The 22,553-nt window shown below is 51.2% G+C and overlaps 1 protein-coding gene across 1 annotated transcript in view; it reads right to left on the reverse strand.

Moving 5' to 3' along the window:
- Positions 1 to 22,553, reverse strand: part of GALNT17 (polypeptide N-acetylgalactosaminyltransferase 17) — a 507,972-nt gene that overhangs the window by 398,608 nt on the left and 86,811 nt on the right. The gene's annotated exons all lie outside the window — the stretch shown is intronic.

Raw genomic sequence — 22,553 nt, forward strand, 5'->3', positions numbered from 1 at the left:
AGAGAGCTGGATCGGAAGAGGAGCTGCTGGGACTAGAACCAGTGCTCTATGAGATGCCAGCACTTCAGACCAGGGCTTTAACCCGCTGCACCGCAGCGCCAGCCCCAGGAATGTGCATTTCTAACAAGTTGCCCAGGCACTGTTGTCATTGCTGGGTCCAAGACTCCTTGCTCTGAGAATCCCACTATAAAGAAGGGATGATCACACCTACTTGACCAAGGAGCAAACGGAGCTGTTGGCAATGAAGCCATCTGTCAAGATGGTGGCAAATACAAAAACCTTCCAACACTTTCTACGACTAAAATCACCCAGCAGATTTGGGCGTGGGTCTGACTCCTGAGACAGGTCCTCCCAGCCTGCATGGCCCTCCTCCTTCTGTCTAGCAACCAAGGATCAAGAGGGCAGATGAGAACTGTGATCCACTGCCCTTTGGTTCCCCCAAGGCCAAGCAAAGACCCCCCTGGCCCGTGTCCACTAACACACAAGGACAAGGAGGTGAGGGAGCTGCCAACCACAGCACAGACAGCATCTCCCAGTGTGTTGTGAGTTACTACTGCCTGCACGGATGGGTGCTACACTCCTGCCAGGTATCTTAGGAGGGAAACTGTGGGGGAGATGTACACGCGAGAAACAGGAAAGTCTCTGGAGACCAGGGGCTCTCCAAACCTGCACCTGTGCAAGGCAGAGGTCCCACAGTGCTGGCTCAAAATCCACCCAACAAGGAACATTTGCACCAGGGAAATGGGCAAAAGTTGCACCCCAAGGTTCCTTTGCGCCAGCACCAATCCATGATTCTCTCAACAAGCTGGAAATGAACAGCTGGCACTTCAGGGTGGCATTGGTTAAGTCTGGAAGCCAACCATTTTTTTTTTTGACAGGCAAAGTTAGACAGTGAGAGAGAGAGAGACAGAGAGAAAGGTCTTCCTTCCATTGGTTCACCCCTCAAATGGCCACTATGGCTGGCATGCTGTGCCGATCCAAAGCCAGGAGCCAGGTGCTTCCTCCTGGTCTCCCATGCGGGTGCAGGGGCCCAAGCACTTGGGCCATCCTCCACTGCCTTCCCGGGCTACAGCGGAGAGCTGGACTGGAAGAGGAGCAACCAGGACTAGAACCGGTGCCCATACGGGATGCCGGCGCCACAGGTGGAGGATTAACCAAGTGAGCCACGGCGCTGGCCCCAAGCATTTTTTTGAGATGCATCTCTGATATTAAGATGGGGCTCCGTGGGGGACCTAGATTCACAACCTCCAACGACCCCCGCCCCGTCTCTCCTGCATTCTCACATATTATATCATCAAAGAGAAACTTCTAGAAATGCCACTGTGGTATTTGACCATCAGGAACAATCAAACTTTCTAAGACTTAGGGGAAGGATGCTGAGCCGAGAGTTCTTTAGCTCACTCCTTTTTCCTCCTGCCCCTGTTCCCCACCCCACCCCCCACAAATAAAACCACATCTGTTGTTTGCTAAGCAGAAATGAGAACTCAGCTCCCAAGAACTTCTGCTCCACGCAGTCTGAATGCAATCTTCTATATATATAAACATCTATATAGGCGGAGAAGCGTAGCCCACAGACAGGTATAGCTCACTGCCCACCCTTACTGAACTCTGCACTGACCATGCTCACCGAGAAAACGGGAGAGGAGCACCTCCCTCAAATCCCCAGACAGCCCCCAAACTACACTTTCACCCAACTTTCACTGTAGCTATCACCAGGGAGAAAATAACCTGGCTATATTTCATCGTCTGTCGGAACCGGCCGGGAATGGCATCCGGCAGTAAAACAAATGGCCCCAGAGGGAAAAGGTGGCCCCGCCGACTATCAGGAGCTCCTTTTATAGGCAAGAGTTGACAGTGTTTGAAATGGGAGCAGAGTCCACAGTAGCATTTCAGGGGACCGGCGGCGGGGAGGTGCGGTGAGAGATGACGGCAGACGCCGCTCCATGCACTGAGAGAGAAATCAGCTTCTACCGCAAGCAGTCCAGGAAACCTATGCACAGAATACGGGTAAAAACCAGCACAGCACGGGGAGAACCAGCCTGTCCACCCTCCCAGCTCACACAGGAAGGCTCTCCCTCAGTCCTGAGGTGTTAGCCAGCAGGTAACTCAAGAGCCACAGAGGCTGGCACCACGGCTCACTTGGCTAATCCTCCACCTGTGGCGCTGGCACCCCGGGTTCTAGTCCCGGTTGGGGCGCCGGATTCTGTCCCGGTTGCTCCTCTTCCAGGCCAGCTCTCTGCTGTGGCCCGGGAAGGCAGTGGAGGATGGCCCAAGTGCTTGGGCCCTGCACCCGCATGGGAGACCAGGAGGAAGTATCCGGCTCCTGGCTTCAGATCCGCGCAGTGCACCATCCGTAGCAGCCATTTGGGGGGGTGAACCAAAGGAAGGAAGACCTTTCTCTGTGTCTCTCTCTCTCACTGTCTAACGCTGCCTGTCAAAAAAAAAAAAAAAGAGCCACAGAAATGACTGCGCCCTCCTTTCTTTCCTGGGTCGCACATTGCCCTGTTCAAGGCTCCTCTCTGATCCCTGGCAGGGGGCGCCGATTGGTCAGGTTTCTCTCCATCCCCCAGGAAAGGAGAGGTACCTGCATGCAGGCTTCCGGAGACTGGCAGGATGCTAACCTGTTAAAGGAGCGACGTGATCCCTTGTTCACCAAACCATGGGCTGGCCCTCGTCTGCTCTGTCACCACGCCCACCTCTCACCTCCAGGTGCAAAATCTCTCACAAAGCCTGGCAGGTTGAGGGCACAGAGCAAACACATACCGCAGGGAATCCCACTGTCCCCTTTCTGAGCTGTGCTGAGACATGTGGCTATGCACATTGTCGAAACACATCCTACTGCACTCCTGAAGATGCTAGGGTGATTTTATACTGCAAGCAAATTGCACCTCAATAAATCTTGCTGAAAGCAAAATACCTAGGGACTGGCACTGCGGCTCGGTGGTTATACTGCTACTTGCATCACCAGCATCCCATGTGAGCATGGGTGAAGATCCTGGCCGCTCCACTTCCCATCCAGCTCCCTGCTAATGCACCTGGGAAAGCAGCAGAAGATGGCCCAAGTGCTTGGGCCCCTGCCACCCACGTGGGCAACCCAGATGAAGTTCCAGGCCCCTGGCTTTTGGCTGGCCCAGCCCTGGCCATTGAGGTCATTTGGAGAGCAAATCAGTAGATGAAAGAGTTCTTTCTCTCTCTGTTTCTCTTCTTCTCTCTGCCCTTGCCTTGCAAACAAGTCAAATAAACATTAAAGAAGAAAACATGTAAATGAGAGCCAGAGAAGTCTTAAGTTCATTCCCGCGAGATCTGATTCTTTGATAAATCACTCCTGTGTGCTTTCGCCCAAGCCTGCTTCCTGGTTGAGCTGCCTCATAGCCTTGTCAGCACTTGGCATTGTCGGTCACATCTTAGCCATTCCTGTAGACATGGCAATCACACACAGATTATCTCAGAGCAACCCAGACAGACAGACAGGACCAGGGGCCCACTGCACACACCCCCACCAGCCAGTGCTGCCCCCTTTAAGACTGGGTCCGGGGCCTGAGCTGTGGCGTAGCGGGTAAAGCCACCACCTACAATGACAGCATCCCATATGGTCGTCGGTTCAAGTCTCAGCTGCTCCACTTCCTATCCAGCTCCCTGCTATGGCCTGAGAAAGCAGTGGCAGATGGCCCAAGTCCTTGGGCCCCTGCACCCACGTGGGAGACCTGGAAGAAGCTCCTGGTTCCTGGCTTAGGATTAGCTCAGCTCCGACCGTTACGACCATCTGGGGAGTCAATCAGTGGATGGAAGACCCCTCTCTCTCTCTCTCTCTGCCTCTCCTCTCTCTGTGTAACTCTTTCAAATAAATAAATAAAACTTTTTAAAAAAAAAAAAAACCAGAATGGGTCCCTCTCCGGTCACCAGAAGCCCTACATGGAAAGCAAGGAAGATTCCGACACTACCCGCACGTCTTCAGGGGTGACCGACCCCGATGTCAGAGGACCTGTGACAGTTATCTGGGGTCAGGGTGTGGAGCTGCAACTGTGGGCCTTTGGGAAGCTGAGGCAGGAAATACGGAAAGGAAACAAAGTAGCCCCAGTCTGCTATCCCCAGCTGCTCACACAGGTTCCTGGGAGCAAGTCTGTAAAAGCTTTATTATTATTATTATTATTATTATTATTATTTGACAGATAGAGTTAGACAGTGAGAGAGACAGAAAGGTCTTCCTTCCATTGGTTCACCCCCCAAATGGCCACTACAGCCAGCACTGCACCGATCCGAAGCCAGGAGACAGGTGCTTCCTCCTAGTCTCCCATGCGGGTGCAGGGGCCAAGCACTTGGGCCATCCTCCACTGCCTTCCCGGGCCACAGCAGAGAGCTGGACTGGAAGAGGAGCAACCAGGACTAGAACCCGGCACCCATATGGGATGCTGGCGCTGCAGGCGGAGGATTAACCAAGTGAGCCATGGCACCGGCCCCCTTTAAAAGCTTTTGTCACTCCACTTTAGAAATGAAAATATGTCTTATTGAGGCCATCCAGTAAAGAAACAATTAACAGAAGTGTACAGGGAAGAGTGGGGAGGAAATCCCCGGATCACCCGTTCCCCAGCTTGTGTGTGTGTAGTCTAAGTGAGGTCAGATAAGACGAGGGACAAAATGAAGCCAGTGTGCAGAATTTCAATGACTTCAATGGCTTTTTCTTTCTTTCTTTCTTTCTTTTTTTTTTTTTTTTTCCTGCAACTGAACCTCCATACGTGGGAGGGGAAGAAACAGCTTTGGCCAAAGCCAGCTCTCCTGTTCCTTATCAAATGGCAATTCCTTTTCAACTCTTCTTTCTTAATCCGTCCACTCAGCAAGCACTCGGGCGCCTCAACCAAATGTGCTACAGAGCGGCCGAGCAGCGAAGGGGTTCGGAAGACAGCTGATAAATTGAGAACTGCTAGAGCTGAGGGAGGCGGACGTGAAACCCATCCCATTATTCTCTCTATGGCTGTTTAGAAAATTCCAGAATAAAAAAAAAAAGTGAGACAATGTCAGGAGTAGAGAGAGCCAAAGAGAGACATAGAAAGAGAAAGAAAGAAAGAGAAGGGGCAGGCATTTGGCACCATAGTTAAGACCCTGCTTGGGCTCCAGCATCCCATGGTACAGGGCCTGGGTTCAAGTCCTGCTCTGATTCCAGCTTCCTGCTAACGCACGCCCTGGGAGACAGCAGGTGCTGGCTCATGGACTGGGTCCCTGCCATGCACATGGAAGACGTGGATTGAGTGCTAAGCTCTCGGCCCGGCCCAGCCCTGGCTGCTGCAGGATTCCAGGGTTGTGATTTTATGGATGGTAGATCTCTAGCTCTCTTTCTACCTTTCAAATAAAATGGAAATCAATAAGCTTTGAAAAAGAGAAAGAATAAAACAACCAAAGAGCTGGAAGCCCTCCGTGCAAACTGCTGCTCCTCTCCCATACTTGCTGTGTGGCCTGAGGCAAATGTCTTACCCTTTCTGTGCTACATTTTTCCCCTCTATAAAACAGTGCTAGGGGTAGTATCCACTCACACAGCTGTTGTGAGGATTAAATGAGTTTAAATCACAATGACTCAATGTGTGAGGCAGCACAAAGAGGTACGGACAAGTACCTACTATGTGCTGGACATCAGAAAGACACATCATGTGCACGCGCGCAGGCGTGCGCACACACACACACACCCTGGATCCAATCAGTCGCAGGGCCCGGGCTTCCGTGGCCCGGCTGACACCTGCCTTGCGCTCCCCGTCAGGTTTGCCGGCGCCTATATGTGTGGGGAACAAATCCCCGGCTGCATTTTCTCCCCTCGTTGCCCTCAGCTGCGCTCCGCCAGACTCCCCTTCCCTGCCCGACTCTAATCCCTTGAGAACAAAATACAGGAGGAAATTACTGCTCAATTTGCGGATTTACAGGGCGCGGGGCAGCCTAGTGTGAACACTTCAATTCACATCTCACTCCCAGCTCGGGCCCTCCGCCCAGAGGGAGATCGGCAGGCGGCAGGGACAGGGCCCTTGCACTTTTCCTTCAGCCCCCACCACCGGCCTCCTGGCTCCTCCAACACCCCGGGGGCAGAAGGAGAGCTGAGGGGCCCAGGCTCACCAAAGCCTTTTGTTGGAGCTGGGCAGGTGCTCCCAAGAGGCCGATCCTGCAGGGGGCAGCAGAGAGCTCCCCTGGGGCTCTCCCAGGCTGAGCCACAGGCTGCAGGCCTCCCTGGTACTGCAATGAGTACTCCAGTTGGCCTCACGGGGGCGCTCTCTAGGCCCTACCTGGTCTACACCACGGCACTGGGGACCAAGCTTCCAGCACATGAGCCTTTGGAGGACAGACCACGTCCAGGTCCCCTCTACAGCCAGCAGCTCTGCCCCCTGCTGGCTGCCAGTGGCCCCTAATTCTCACACCCAAATGGCGAGCGTTACCCTGACCTTCCAGTAGGATTCCCCAGTCCAGAGAAGTCACATCAGCGGCTCCCACCCTGCAGGTGCACCCATGAACCCTCTCATCAAACTCTGCTCCCTGGGCCCGTGACAGCTCCACATCAACATCAGCCCAGCCAGGGAGGGAGCCACCTGCCTCCTCTTCCCACAGGTGTCCCAATCGCTCTGGGTGGCTTGCTTTGGTCTCCCCATATGTCCCTGGCAGGAGCTGCTCCCTTTGCGAGGAGCAGAGAAAACATAAAAATCTCTCCTCCGTGAATTCCTTACAGAGGTACAGCGGCAGAGCTGAGGCTGCCGGAGCCACCACTCTTGCTGCCATCTTGGCAGGTCCTCATGGAGACACCACCATCGCCCTGCCTCACAGAACCGCCCACCTGTTGCTCTCGGCTTTGGGAGATGAACCAGAATCCCCAAGCAAAAGCAGGTGTCTCTTTCAATAGCCCATACCCTGTTTTTCAGTTTTATTTCTTGGAAAAGGAGAGAGACAAGATACAGAGAGAGATCCTACATCCACCAGTTCACACCCCCAAATACCCACACCGGCCTGAACTGGGCCAGGTCAAAGCCAAGGGCCCAGAACTCGGTCCACATCTTCCATGTGGGTGGCAGGACCCCACCAAGTACTTGAGCAATCACCTGCTGCCTCCCAGGGTGTACAACAGCAGGCAGCTGGAGACAGAATCAGAACCTGATCTAGAACACAGACACTCTGATAGGAGATGAAGCGTCCCAGCCAGGGTCTTGACCACGGCACCAAACACGCATCCCCCACAGCCCTGGTTCTAAATAAAGAACCTATTGTTTTTCATGGCTTTAAGGAATTAGCAGGGTAAATGAGGGTATTAGAGAGAGAGAGAGAGAGAGAGAGAGAGAGAGAGAGGAAACAGAGAGGTCTGAAATCCATCAGCCAAGGATGGATATTTACCGAAACAGATACAAGAAATATTATCTCCAAGGAGAGCACATTTCTGGAAAGGTACAGGCGAGGAGCCTTGGAAATCGCCTTCTGATACGTAGGGCTGAATTATCCCTCCCTGATAAATTATTTCTAAGTCATTTTCTACTCCTAGGTGTATTTACACCCATTTTAAAGACTCTATGACCTCCTAAAAGAGACAAAAAAAAACTTTTAAAAAATCCATCACGAGGGGCATCAAGGTGAACAGCTCAGCCTGCGTCATCATTCCAGAAAGGTGTGGGGCGTAAGGCAGGTATCCTAGCAACAGCCAATCTCAACGGTTGCTGGCTTCCACTGCTGCCCGTGGATACCGGAATCCTCACATACAGATGAATGAGCCGCACAGAAGCAGTGCCCATGACCTGGGCAGACACCTTGCTCCATGTTGCAGAAACGTGCAGTCTCCTGGGGATAGGCCAAGTGACAATGGTGCAGAGAGAACCTGCTGCCTGCTATGGGGACAGAGGCACAGGCAGCCAGGTGCCCGTCAGGGTTTCAGAAAGAGTCCCACCGACCAAGAAGAGTGAGCCAGACAGCAGGTCCCTACAGGGTCTGCCCTCCCCTGGATTAACAAGCCCACCAAAAATGGCATCACTAATGGGCATCTAGCCTGGTGGTCAGTGCCCACTTTGGCCTGGCTCAGCCTCAGCTGTTACAGGCATTTGGGGAGTGAACCAGTGGATGTAAGATCTCTCTCTCTCTCTCTCTGCTTTTTGAATAAATAAAATTAATAAATAAAAATAACGACCTTATCTGGGGCTAGTGTTATGGCACAGTGGATTAAGCTGCTGCCGCCTGCAATGCCATAATCCCACTATGGACGCCAGTTCGAGTCCTGGCTGCTCCACTTTTGATCCAGCTTCCTGCTGATGTGCCTGGGAAAGCAGCAGAAGATGGCCCAGTTATTGGGCCCCTGCCACTCACGTGGGAGACTCGGATGGAGTTCCTGGTGCCTGGCTTTGGCCTGGCCATTGCAGCCATTTTGGGAGTCAACCAATGGATGGAAGACCTCTTTCTTTCTCTCTCATTTCTCCTTCTCTCTCTCTATAACTCTGCCTTATAAACAAATTTTAAAGCCTTTAAAAAAATAGAGACTTTATCTACATTATAAGTTCCTGGGCGTCAGGACTTCAACATACGAACATAAGGAGGGTACAATTCAATCCACAACAGTCTCCAAGAATTAAAATCAGTGCCGCATGAAGAGCTTCGACTTGCCCACCAAGGGCAAGTGACACATATATAAGGAAGCAGCCGGGCAATGCGTCCTCATGTTCTTTTTACAACCATCAGAGCTTCCTAGCTCTAAGTCCGCGTGACAGAGGTGTCTGTGACATTGACCCTTGGAGTGCCCAGGGCGCCTGGAATGGAGCCAGGCTCACCCTCAGCCCACCTGCAGCTGGCTCCTTGTACCCCGGCATGCTGTGCCAAGGTCACCCTTTCCCCACGTACATAGGTGGCTGTAGGAGAAAGGTTAGATAGTAACAGCAGGAGCCAGTGTGGTGGCGCACTAGGTTAATCCTCTGCCTGCGGCACCGGCATCCCATATGGGTGCTGGTTCTAGTCCCGGTCGGGGCGCCGGATTCTGTCCCGGTTGCTCCTCTTCCAGTCAGTTCTCTGCTGTGGCCTGGGAAGGCAGTGGAGGATGGCCCAAGTGCTTGGGCCCTGCACCCGCATGGGAGACCAGGAGAAGCACCTGGCTCCTGGCTTTGGATTGGCACAGCGCACCAGCCCCAGCGGCCATTTGGGGGTGAACCAACGGAAGGAAGACCTTTCTCTCTGTCTCTCTTTCACTGTCCAACTCTGCCTGTCAAAAAAAAAAAAAAAAAGATAGTAACAGCAGGCACCACCCAGCCACAGAGCATGCACAAGTGCAAACACAGAAGCCACGCCTACACCAGACCCCGCCCACCCAGGGCTGCTGAAACTCACCCTCACCCTCCTCACCACCATCACTGTCTCAGCCAGCATCCCCAAGAGAGAGCTCCCCACCAGGCACCATGAGGAGGACTCCCAGTGGTGCAGAAGGAATCACTTTGTCAAGGTCAAGGTCAAGACACAGCTGGCGGGGAAATGAAGGCCCGCTTTGCTCAAGCTCCTTTGGGTTCCCAGCTGGAACAGGGTCGGGGGTCCTGCCAGGGGGAACCCAGGATGCCCATGGTGATTCTCAGACGTGCTGGAAACACCCAAGGTGCCTTTTATAAGTCTGGTGCTTCTATAATGTCGCGGCTGGTCTCAGTGTTCTGCATGGGAATCACGTGTTTTCAAACTACCCCCAAACGCACCCAAAGAACACAGAGCACAGAGCATCACCCCTGGGGAGGGCCTGTCTGGGGCCACCACCAGCAGGAAGTTGAAATTTATCCCCTGGGGTTTAGTCCTTTTGGAAAGCAAACCGGCTTCAGAGGGGACAAAGAAGATCAACCAAATAGCAGACCCAGGAGTAAAATTCCTGGAGGGCAGGCAGGTGTGATGAGCACTTCCGGATCTTGACTAATAATAGTTCCCCCAATTTCCCCCTACCAAGGAGTCCCACACCATGGGATGATGAAGGCAGAGGGCCGGGTGTCACTCAGCCGCCTGCTCCTTCATCTTCTGACGACTTTATAGATCCCAGAGAACGGCAGGGTGACAGAAGCATCGGGGGACGCTTACGGAGGCTGCAAATTGGAAGAGACACTGCCGATCACTGGGTGATTCCTCCACCCAGGAGGAGGAAGCTCTTCATGAACTTCCAGATGTTTCTGCCTCTTGTGGGGGGAGGGGGGAGCCTGGCCCTTTGCCCTGGAGGCCACCCAAGGTACAGAATCCTGCAGGTGCTAATGACTGAGCTCCACCCCCACCCCCCCAGGCCTCCCCTGCTCCTTTAATGGTATTTTTTTATTCATAGAACAAGGCTGAGACCTGCAGGTTCCTATTCCCTGGGGACACTTTAATTTTCAAACCACCGACCCAAGGACAACCTCTGGATCTGAGGCTGAGGGCAAGGGGCCAGCACTTCCTTGCATTGGGAGGCCTTTGAACGTGAGCACCCAGGCTGGGGGCAGGGAGCAGAGGGGGGGAGACCTCTGTCCTTTGAACCCCCGCCCCACCCGCTGACCCCACATTCTCAGGCAACTGGCCTAGCCTCTTTGAGTATCAAGGATATTTTATGGGGCCCTACTACATAGGACTGGCTGGCATCCCATCTCAGAATGCTGATCCAGTTCCCGCTGCTCCACTTTTCATCCAGCTCCCTACTCACATGCCTGGAAGATGGCAGGTGATGGCCCAAGTGCTTGGCTCCCTGCTACCCACATGGGAGACCTGGATGGAGTTCTTTGCTCCTGGTTTTGTCCTGGTCCAGCCCTGGCTTTTGTGGTCATTTGGGGAATGAACCAGTGGATGAAAGGTCTCTCGCTATCTCTCTCATCTCTGTCTCTTACTTTCTGTTGCTGTACCTTTCAAATACACAAATCCTTAAAAAGAAGGGTCAGACTTAATTCAAAGACAAATGCAAAGACTCGGGTGCCGGCATCAGGAAAATGGTCTCACGCTCTCACACCTGCCTCTGTTTCTTCCCAGACGCCAGCTCCCCCAGCCTCAGAGACCTACAGCTTTCACCCCTGCCTTTGACACCTGCGCATGCGGAATCCCCTTGACCTTCCCTGGCAATGACCCAATCCTGCAGACAGGAGCTCCAGGCTCCAGACCCCCCAGCCTATGAACTCATCCAGGGGACACCATGAGCCCAACTCAGGGTCCATCAGTGCAGTGCCATCAGATGCACCTAGCAAGGACCCCCGCCCCCACATGGACACTCACTCAACATGATCTTGAGGGGCCGGTGCTGTGGTGCAGCAGGTTAAAGGCCTGGCCTGAAGTGCCAGCATCCATATGGGCGCCAGTTCTAGTCCCAGCTGCTCCACTTCCAATCAAGCTCTCTGCTATGGCCTGGGAAAGCAGTGGAAGATGGCCCAAGTCCTTGGGCCCCTGTATCCACATGGTAGACCCGGAAGAAGCTCCTGGCTCCTGGCTCCTGGCTCCTGGCTTTGGATTGGCGCAGCTCCAGCCGTTGCGGCCATCTGGGGAGTGAACTAGCAGATGGAAGACTTCTCTCTGTCGTTACCTCTCTCTGTAACTCTTTCAAATAAATAAAATAAATCTTAAAAAATAGTAAAAAAATAAAAAATCAAAAAACATGATCTCGGGAGACACCCTGCTTTGCATGTGTCCTGTCTGCTTCGAGTGTCTTCTTCGTTCATTTGCTCTGCTGTCTAGTTGGCACACTCCTATGAACACGTCAAAACCCAGTATACCTGTCATTCTCTCCATGCAGGCTATCCCAAGCCTCCACAGCAGACGGTAATGCTTTTCTCCAGGCTCCCGTGATCTGTCCCTGAGATGGCTCTCACAGCACCTACCATGTTATGTGCATTTTTTTTCTGCCCACGCATCTAAGCAGCAGAATCGCAGCTTCTTGTGGACCAGGACATGTCTCAGGCACTCTTGCACCTTTAGGTTCCTGCATGGGGCTTGCAACCTGCAAGGTGCTGTACTGGTTGGACAACACCAGCTGTAAGTGAGGTTATCAAGGCTTTAGGAGAGACGTGTACTTGAGCTAAGCCTTATCAGGCAAACACGAAACCATGGCAGAGCCCGTGAAGCGTGGCCCTCGAAGCCGCAGTGCACTTTGGGAAACTCCGAGAGCAGCGGACGGCTTCAGATCCGGCACAAAGCAAATGCTTCTGGTTGACAATGACGACAAGGGGACAGCCCCTCGGCCCGTGGAGGCCGGGTCCTGTGGTCTACACCCAAGGGCAGCGACACCTCCCCAGGACCAGCCTGAGTGCTTGAGTTCAAGGGCAGCCCTGCCATGGAAGGTCCCTAACGAGAGCCATGACGGTCAGGTTGACGTGCGCAAGGGGCAACACAGTGTCACAGTCTCCCAGGAGTCAGCCAGACCGTCTATATCCAGGATGGCGTGGGAGACAGGTGATTCCCGGAGCCAAGGCTGCCCCCACGGGTCCCCCCTACCTAGCAACACAATCAGTCCTTTGTCAAATTCCTAAAACTCACTGCAGGACTCACACAGGACAAGCGAAAGCCCCCAACATCCCTCCTGGCTTCTACTCTGCTGCGGCTTCGTCTTCATTCGGCTTCCCCGCCATGAGCTGGAAGGGACCACGGATCATTCCCAGGGACCTTGAAGACAGCGGCTGGCTGAGCACAGAGTCCTACAGACGACCTAGCAAAGCTGCAGCTTGTACACTCCGGTAAATTACACTGGCAGGCCGTTTCTATTTTCCACTTCCGCTTTGCCTCGCTTTGATGAATGGGCCCTGGGAGTCCTGGCCATGTGGGGAAAAGGCACTCATCTTGGGGGAAGAAAAATTCATTAGTAAATCCAGCTACTTGGAGAATTTATTTCCAAGGCTGAACTTTGAGGAGGTTTTGGAGTGACTGCCCTGGCTAATGGGAAGCATGAATCCATTCCAGATGGTTAATTGCTTTTTATCATTCCTTTTAATAACTGTGAAGAATCAGAAGGCAATGAGAACACGGGAGGAATGAAGTGCAAGTTCCCTGCACCCATTTCCCAAAAGGAACAGTCTAGAAGCGCAGCAGGAAACCTTTGCATAGGGCTCCAGGAGCGGCAGAGGTTACAAAGTATGAGCTCCTAAAAGCAATGCATTTCTACGGTAACTAAATAATGTCCCCAAGGCTACTCAGCCACGCAGCAGGGAGGGGGTTGCAGAGGGGGCTCCCGCAGGGCGTGAGAAGGAGAACGCATCTTTTAAAAAAATATATCTATTTATTTGTTTATTTCAGAGATCTTCCATCACCTGTTCACTCCCCCAAGGGCTGTAGCAGCCACAACTAGGCCAGGCTGAAACATGGGTGGCAGAGACCCAACGTCCTAGGCCATTCTCCTCTGCTTTCCCAGGTACATTAGCAGTGGAGCAGGCGGCACTCGAACCGGTGCTCACATGGGATGCCGGCATCCCAGGCGACAGCTTAACCAACTGTACCACAACACTGGGTTTCACTCAGAGCTCCACGTTGGAAATGGACACCTCGGCTCTGCCTACTGGGCTAGCCTCATCTCCTTCTCACTTGAACTCTTGCTGAGACCGAGCTCCTGAGCTAGCCTGAGACGCACAGACACAGCCTGTTCCCGCCAGCCAGTTTCCTGCTAGCCACTATGCCTTTCCCGGTGCCCCTGCCCATCCCCCCACCCGGATCTAGAATGTCTTCCCCAGGTTGATTCATCTGAGATTGCAGACAACTTTCAGGGTCCCACTGGGAAGTAGCTTTCCCTATGAGCTCACTGCCTCCACTCTCCGGGGACTGGAGGGGGGCAGCGCACACCCTCTCCTGAACCCACAAGCACTCTCACCTTGGACTTGAATGACATGCATGAAATTCACCATCCTCAGGGCAGGTGGAAGCCAATCGACTTCTCAGTTTGGGACCCCCCCAGGTTCAGCTCTATTTGTACCACAGGATTCTTGAGTATTTTCTGAATGGGGGAGTGAAATGGACAGGAACCCACCGACGCAATGGTCAGACTCGCCCATTCTGGGGCTCCAGGTGCCTCCCCTGTCTCTGACACCGCCTCTCTTAGCAGAGTCATGTGCTCTTTGGAAAGTTCTGGATTTAAACAGGACCCAGGATCTGCCTTATAGACCAACAACAGGTTGCAATGCAGGAAACAGCAGCCAGGGCCGGGTCTCATTGTTGATTCCCCTTGGCAGCTTTGCTGGGTGGCCTGGAGCAAGTACAGCACGGCTCCCCTGGGCTTCTGCCTCACCCTCCCTAGCAGGGCTGGGGGAACCTGTTTGCTGCCAGGGCCATTTGAGTATTTACATCATGCACAGGCCACACAAAGTGATCAGCATAAAAATCAGCCTGCTATAAACATATTGAGTTCTTAGTCCCATCCCGGTTGCCTTGGCAGGCCCAGCCCAGGTAACTTCACGGGCCATTTCCCACCTGTGCCCTTCATAGGAAAAAGTGGGGTGCACATGCCACACACTGGGGAGTGCTGCAGCAATCCACCGGGCTGTGGAGGAGCCTTGGAGCAGGCAGGATTGGAGTCCTCAGGTTTGCCGTGTTCAGGGAGTAAGAGTTTTGCAGCTGTCAGTTTCTGAGATTCGCCACTTCTGGTCTCCTTTATGACACACATAAAATTGCAAGGTCTTGTGAGTCAATTAATCTGAGATTTGCAGTGGACACTCCGACACAAAACACTGTCCAGCTGCATCTCAGAATCAACATTTGGAGTTTTTTAAGCAAAGTCTTGGCCAGCACCCCAAATTAACACGCGGTTCACTGCGGGCGATGAGCTATAGCATAAACAGCCTCCTATTTGTTTGGGGTTTGAGGATTAAAGGAAACGTATTGCAAGCCTACAAGCCTACATCACAACTTCTGCTTCGGTTCTTAAAAAAAAAAAAAAAAAACGAGTTGAATAATTATTTCAGACAGAGAGAGGGGCCACTGTCTGCAGTGCCAGCATCCTATATGGGTGCCAGTTTGCGACCTGGCTATTCCACTTCCAATCCAGCTCTCTGCTATGGCCTGGGAAAGCAGTAGAAGATGGCCCAAGTCCTTGGGCCCCTGCATGTGCATGGGAGACCTGGAAGAAGCTTCTGGCTCCTGGCTTCAGATGGGTTCAGTTCTTGCCATTGCCGCCAACTGGGGAGTGAATCAGCGGATGGAACAACTCTCTCTCTCTCTCTTTTTTTTTTTTTTTTTTTGACAGGCAGAGTTAGACAGTGAGAAAGGTCTTCCTTCTGTTGGCTCACCCCCCAAATGGCCGCTACGGCCGGCGCACTGCACCTATCTGAAGCCAGGAGCCAGGTGCCTCCTCCTGGTCTCCCACGCAGGTGCAGGGCCCAAGCACTTGGGCCATCCTCCACTGCACTCCCAGGCCACAGCACAGAGCTGGCCTGGAAGAGGGGCTACCAGGACAGGACCAGCACCTCAACCCGGACTAGAACCCGGGGTGCCGGCACCACAGGTGGGGGATGAGCCTAGTGAGCTGCAGCACTGGCCTCTCTCTCTCTCTCTCTCTCTCACCTCAACCTGGACTAGAACCCGGGGTGCCGGCACCACAGGTGGGGGATGAGCCTAGTGAGCTGCAGCACTGGCCTCTCTCTCTCTCTCTCTCTCTCTCTCTCTCACCTCAACCTGGACTAGAACCCGGGGTGCCGGCACCACAGGTGGGGGATGAGCCTAGTGAGCTGCAGCACTGGCCTCTCTCTCTCTCTCTCTCTCTCTCTCTTTCTCTCTGCCTCTGCCTTTCTGTAACTCCGCCTTTCAAATAAATAAATCTTAAAAAATAAAAAGAGAGAGAGAAAGACCCTTCCATTCATTGCTTCACTCCCCAAAAGCTCATGACAGCCAGGGCTGGGCCAGGCCAAAGCCAGGAGTCAGGAAATTCCATTCTAGTCTCTCACATGGGTTACAGGAGCCCAAGTACAGGGACCATCATCTGCAGCCTCCCAGGCTCATTAGCAGGGAGCTGGATGGGAAACAGAGCAGCCAGGATGTGATCCGGCACTCTGATAAGGGATGCAGGTGTCACAAGTGGTAGCTTAACCCTCTGCGCCACAGTGCCCACCCATTCCACGAAGTTCTGAAGACCTGTCATCCAAGGTAAAAACCATAACAATCTGATTCAGACCCAACGAGGTGAAAAGGATTGGCAAGAATAACAGGTAGGCACAGGTGTAGTTCAACCACCACTAGCAGCAGCCATCACCTTAGCAATACATGATGCTTGCACCATTTGGTAAGCATGGGGGCCAGTGAGCTTAAGATATTTTACAATGAAACCTACAGAAATTAAAGACCAATGTCTGCAGTGTGTTCACTGACATTCAACACAGTGTTATACACCAGGTACCAATACCGTCCAAGTTTTCCCCAAATTAATGACATGTATTTTGATTCCCATTCAAGATTCTCTACTCAATAGCAAAAAGTAGGGGCTGGTGTGGTGTCACAGAGCGGGGTAAGCCGCCACCTGCAATGCTGGCATCTCATATCGGAGCGCTGGTTCAAGTCCCTTATGCTCTGCTTCCAGTCCCGCTCCCTGCTAATGTGGCTGGGAAAGCAGCAGAAGATGGCCCAAGTGCTTGGGCCCCTGACACCCACTGGAAATATCCAGCTAGAGTTCCAGGCTCCTGGCTCTGATTTGTCCCAACCCCAGTTGTTGCAACCATTTGGGTTGTGAACCAGAGGACGGAATGCCTTTCATGGTAGAGCCCTACTGAGGAGTGTTTCAGACGGTAGCAAAGATGGCTGAACTGTTACACAGAGAACAATCTGGCAATACATCAAATGCATCTCCTTGTAAGCAATACCTCTTGAAACCATGAAGAGAGAAACAAGAGATCGCACGTGTGTGGAGTGCTCCCCTGCGTTCAGAGACCAAGAGTTCTGCAGTGTTGCAGCTTGTGGGATTCGCCGCCCGCGGTCTCCTTTACGACACACATAAATACTAGGTTTCGTGAGTCAATTAACCAAAGAGTTACAGTAGATCTTTATTCTGAATGAACTGCTTCCGAAATGAAAATCTTGTTCCAGGAGAAACTATTTAGTAGAATTTGTGACGCTACAGCTGCTTTTTTGACAATTACAGCAAGGTTTAGGGGCAAAGTGACAAGAAGGTTAGCACAGTGGAATTCCTTCAGTCCTTTGTCCTTGCCACATGACCGTGACAAAGGGCACAAAACGTGCTGGACCCTGATCTTAAAGACACAGACATTTTAATTCCTACTAATGTGCACCTGGGGGGAGAGATGGCATAGGATGGTTCAGAGACTTGGGTCCCTGCCACCCGAGTGGGAGACCTGGATTGAGTTCCTGGCTCCTGGCATTGACCTGGCCACGCCCCAGCTGTTGCGGGCATTTGATGAGTGAACCTTCGGATGGAAGAACTTCTCATCTCCTTGTCTCTCTGCCTTTCAAATAAAAGAAATGTGGCATAGTCCTGTTTGTTTGCAAAAACTTGTTTAATAAAATGGGCAGAGACCTGAATCTTTCGGAAATAGTAGTTTGCTGGCAATGTTGTCATCAAAGAACTTCAGAAGAGACGCAAATGTTAAAAATCAATTACGCGTTGTTTTTTTAAAAATGCAAAATGCAATGATCTTTTCTCATATGACAGGTGGCTATCAAGAACAGGGAGTATCCAGCCGATATTTTTAGAAAAAAAAAAATGTCTTTAATTTGTTCCCTCAAGGGAAAGGTGACATTTTCAAAGACGAATGAAAAAGCAATGCTTTCCAAAAAAGCACTTGTGCTATTGGAGAAAGGATGTTTGGAAATGTTTCTGTGATTAATGATTTGTGGCCGAGGACACTGTAATTTCATTTACAAAAACTCCTATCCGCACACTCGAAAAACCTGGAGCCGGATTTCTCTAGCCTTTGAAATGTCTTCCAAATGGAGGGTTCTGGCAGGGTTCGAACCCACTTGGTAAAAATATGGCAAGGCAGCACCTTTCCACTAGTTTGCAAGAGCTGTGTCGAGCATCAGGAGAAAATGGAAATTTACTAGCGGGATTTGAGCAAAAACGTTTGCATAATGCATAGAGAGGATTGAAAAATGAGTTATCATCATTTAGCAAGCACCACCGAGTATGAATTTCTTCCATCTGGATCTACATTATCGTTTAGGGGGTTTACCTTTTCAACTACTGAAACCCAAAGTAAGTGAATTAAATCCAGGCATTCGAATGATTGGATCACAAAGTATTAAATCAAGACTTTGAAAATAATAAAGCATATGTCCTAACACTGTTCTCCTTGAAAATAGGACTGGGATGACACTTGAAGGAGAGGAAAAAAAAAGGCTTTTTGCACTATTAAATAGAATAAAAACTGTTTGAGGCATAGCCTGCAGTGCCGGCATCCTATATGGGCATCGGTTCAAGTCCCGGCTGCTCTACTTCCGATCCAGCTCTCTGCTATGGCCTGGGAAAGCAGTAGAAGAAGGCCCAAGTCCTCGGGCCCTTATGCCCTCATGGGAGACCTGGAAGAAGCTCCTGGCTCCTGGCTCCTGGCTTCGGATCAGCACAGCTCCAGCCATTACAGCCAATTGGGGAGTGAACCAGCAGATGGAAGACCTCTCCCTCTCTCTTCCTCCCCCGCCCCCACCGTGTGTGTGTGTAACTCTGACTTTCAAATAAGTAAATAAATCTTTAAAAAATTCATTAAAACAGAACATACACCCAAAAATCTGTAAGCTTTCTCATCCTATACATGAACTTCAGGGTACTGACACTACCTTTATGCCTTTTTATTATTTATTTATTTGTGAGGCAGAGTACCAGAGAGAGAAGAGGGGAGAGACAGAGGAAGAGGGGAAGAAAGTCTGGTTCACTCCCCAAATGGCCACAACAACACGGGCTGGGCCGGGCCAAAGCCAGGAGCCCGGAGCCCGGAGCCAGGAGCCAGGAGCTCCATCCAGGTCTCCCATGTGGGTGGCAGGGGCCCAAGCCCATGGACCACATTCTGCTGTTTTCAGACACAGAAGCAGAGGGCTGGAGCAGAAGCAGAGCAGCCAGAGCCGGGACTGGCTCGCTGATACAGGCTGCCGGCTTCGCAAGCGGCAGGTTCACCTCTATTATTCTTCCAATGATTTTCTTATACAAATATTATAATGATGATGGTGATTAGCAGCTGCTGTTTACAGACTTCCTACAAAATGCCAGTCCCAACGGGAGCACACATTAACTCCACTTCCTAACAACACATCAGAGAGAGCCAGCAAAGCAGGTGTGGGGAGAGACCTCCCATAGCGGTGGCTACAGGTGTTGCCTTTGGAAGCTCAACTCTGCTTCACATGACTGACCTATGTATGACACGCCATCTAAACTCCCTGGGCAGCTGGCAAGCACCTCCCCGGCGGGGCTCGGAGGAGACGGAATGAACGGATGGACAAAAAGGCCAAGAACAGAATCTGCAGAAGAGGAAACGGGTTGTTTTTTGAAAGAAGTATTATAGTAGGAGAGCTCTTCAAAAAGTACGTGGGAAGTGGAATTAAAAGACAAGCGTGGAGCCAGCACCATGGCTCACTTGGTTAATCCTCCGCCTGTGGCACCGGCATCCCATATGGGCACCGGTTCTAGTCCCGGCTGCCCCTCTTCCAGTCCAGCTCTCTGCTGTGGCCTGCAAAGGCAGTGGAGGATGGCCCAAGTGCTTGGGCCCTGCACCCACATGGGAGACCAGAGGAAGCACCTGGCTCCTGGCTTTGGATCAGCACAGAGCCAGCTGTAGCGGCCATTTGGGGAGTGAACCAATGGAGGGAAGACCTTTCTCTCTGTCTCTCTCTCTCACTGTCTGTAACTCTACCTGTCAAATAAATAAAAAATAAATAAATAAATAAATAAGCGTATTTGGGTGAAAAAAAAAAAAAAACGAAATCCATGCCTATGAAGCATCTTCAAAAATTTCATGGAAAATGGACCATATAGGGAAAAAAATGGACTTCAGATATTCTGGGCACCGAAATAAACATTTTTGAGTTCTATTGTCTGCGAACGTTTTTGAAATCAGCTGAACTCTTTTGACGGGTGACAAAGTCTTTTGCGGATGAAATGGGATTGGACTTACGGAAACCATGTTATGGCAAGGAAATTATCTGAAACAATAAGGATGATGTTTCCTGTCTGCAACACCTGAATCTGTCAATCATTCTCATTTTCTGGATGTTCCTCCTAGGTCCCAGCCACGTGTATGGTTCCTTGTTTTATATATAAATCGTAGTACAGACAGCAGTTGGCATTATGGTGATTTTCACATATATTATAAAAGGCAGGACCAGCACTATGGCTCAGTGGGTTGGCCGCTGCCTGTGATGCCAGCATCCCATAGGAGCACTGGTTCAAATATCCACTGCTCCACTTCTGGTGCAGCTCTCTCCCTGCAGGTGCACGGGAAGATGGTGCAAGTGTTTGGGCTACTGCACCTATGTGGGAGACCGGATGGAGGTCCAGGCTCCTGGCTGAGGGCTGACCTAGCCCTGGCTATAGAGGTCACTTAGGGAGTGAATCAGCAGATGGAAGATCTCTCTCTCTCTTTCTGTGTGTGTGTATGTGTGAAACATTGCCTTTCAAATAAAGAAATCTTCAAAAAAGAAAGGCAGTATTTCAGAGAGACCTTCATTTGTATGTAGATTCATAATTGCATTCTTGGTGAACACATCAGCCTGCTAATTCAATGCGTCACACTTTACATGACCTCTGCCTATTGCCCTGCAAATTATTTCCAAATTCCTGGCATTGAGATCAAGGAGCAATCAGGGTGTTCATGCATGTGGGAAATTTTCTCCTTGCAGACTGATTTCCCCAGGACAGACACCCAGAAGGGAGATGCCCACTTCAGAAACAGGAAATAGTCTTACACCTCATGGGACACACTTCCAAATGGATTCTGATTCTACAAGGCCACGAGCTCGCTGGAGGCTTGTGGGTCCAGGCAACATCTCCACCGCATTTGGGCAAGCGTGCAAATACATCTTTGCAAAAACAATTCTGCCCTCTGCAGCCTTCCCAGAAGTCACACCAGCCCATCACCCCACTGGGTTCTCCTGTTTTTAAATGAGTGATCTCCTGAAAAATCTCTCCATCTCCAGAAGCTAATTTAAAATACTAATTCACACGCAGCCCTCCCTTTCATTCTCTCTGCCCATCAGAGAGTGAGAAAATCTAAACAACTGAACAAGCTCAGGTCCCCAGTGGCCACTGAACCGCTGACCCTCAACAACAGACTCAGAACTGGACCTTGCACAAAGGCCTGGGGTTTTTCCACAGTCCCCAAATGTCTCCTGGCAAACTTGGGTGGTCCCCTCCCGTTCCCCACACCCAGGCTGTCACCTCACTCTCTCCAAACAGCCCCAGGACAATGATCTGCTGAGACTGTCACAACGGGTATGGACAATGATGGTGACTGCAAGCCTTCCTTCTGCCCCATGGTGACAGGCAATGCAAAGTAAAAATGGCAACCACAGTCCGCCTCACAAAAGCGAGAGTGGTTTTAAATAGTCTGTCTTTTCAGCACACATTGTGAGCACGGCCCCCACAGAATCTTCCCACTTAGCATACATCATGAGTTGGGTTAGCAAAACCCACAGATTCCGGTCATGTTATTTGTCGTCAGCGGTGACAAAGGGGCCCAGAGGGTAAGTGGGTGGGGAGAGACGTGGGTGAGTGGATGCCAAGAAATTAAGACACAATTACTGGAGTGTTTGTTATCTGGGAGCCATTAAGGAAGACAAATGCCACGGGACACTGAGAATGTCTAGGGTGGGGGCCATATGACACAGATGAACTGAGTTGTCTCCAGAGATATGAGCATACTTCTAAAGACCATGGACAAAAGTAGGATTAATAGATGATCTGATTTTGGTACAAAGCAATTGAAGTCCATGCATAGTTTTTCTCATAGTGTGCATTTGCCATAAACTGAAAAAAAAATTTGTCTATTTCATAGGCAGAGTGCAAGAGAGAGAGAGAGATAGAGAGAAAGAGAGAGAGAGAGAGTTATCTTCTATCTGCCAGTTCACTCCACAAGTCCAGTTCACTCCACTGGTCCAGGCTGAAGCCATGAGCTAGGAGTTCCTCCAGGTCTCCCATGTAGGTGGCAGAGGCCCAAACACTTGGGCCACCATCCACTGCTCTCTCAGGCACATTAGCAGAGACCTGGATCAGAAGCAAAACAGTCAAGACTCAAACCTCACTCTAATATGAAATGCCAGCATTGCAAGCAGGGGATTAACCCTTTGTGACATGATGCTAGACCCCATCCACGAACTTTTGGAAGATCCTTCATATGCATGCATATCAAACATTTTTGCACCACAGTAAACTAATCTTTTAACTGCATCTTCTGCAAACTCTTTCAAGAATTCTACCACTTCTTCCTTCACAAACGACACATGGTTTTCTGGTGGACATGGAAGTCTTGGCAATATGAGGGATCCGAGGCCCAGCCTTCATCCCAAGATCTTCCTTCCCACAGCTGTCTCCTGTAATCTCTTTTATTCCTCTCCACAAGCCTAAGTTATGATCCCATTTTATAGAGGGAGCCAAGAGGGCTGGATAACTTGTTTGGGGTCACACAGCTAAGAACGGAGGAGAGGCTCAAATCAGGTCTCTCTGACTCCAAACACTC

Source organism: Lepus europaeus, chromosome 21, assembly GCF_033115175.1.
Source record: "Lepus europaeus isolate LE1 chromosome 21, mLepTim1.pri, whole genome shotgun sequence".
NCBI classification, from domain to species: domain Eukaryota; kingdom Metazoa; phylum Chordata; class Mammalia; order Lagomorpha; family Leporidae; genus Lepus; species Lepus europaeus.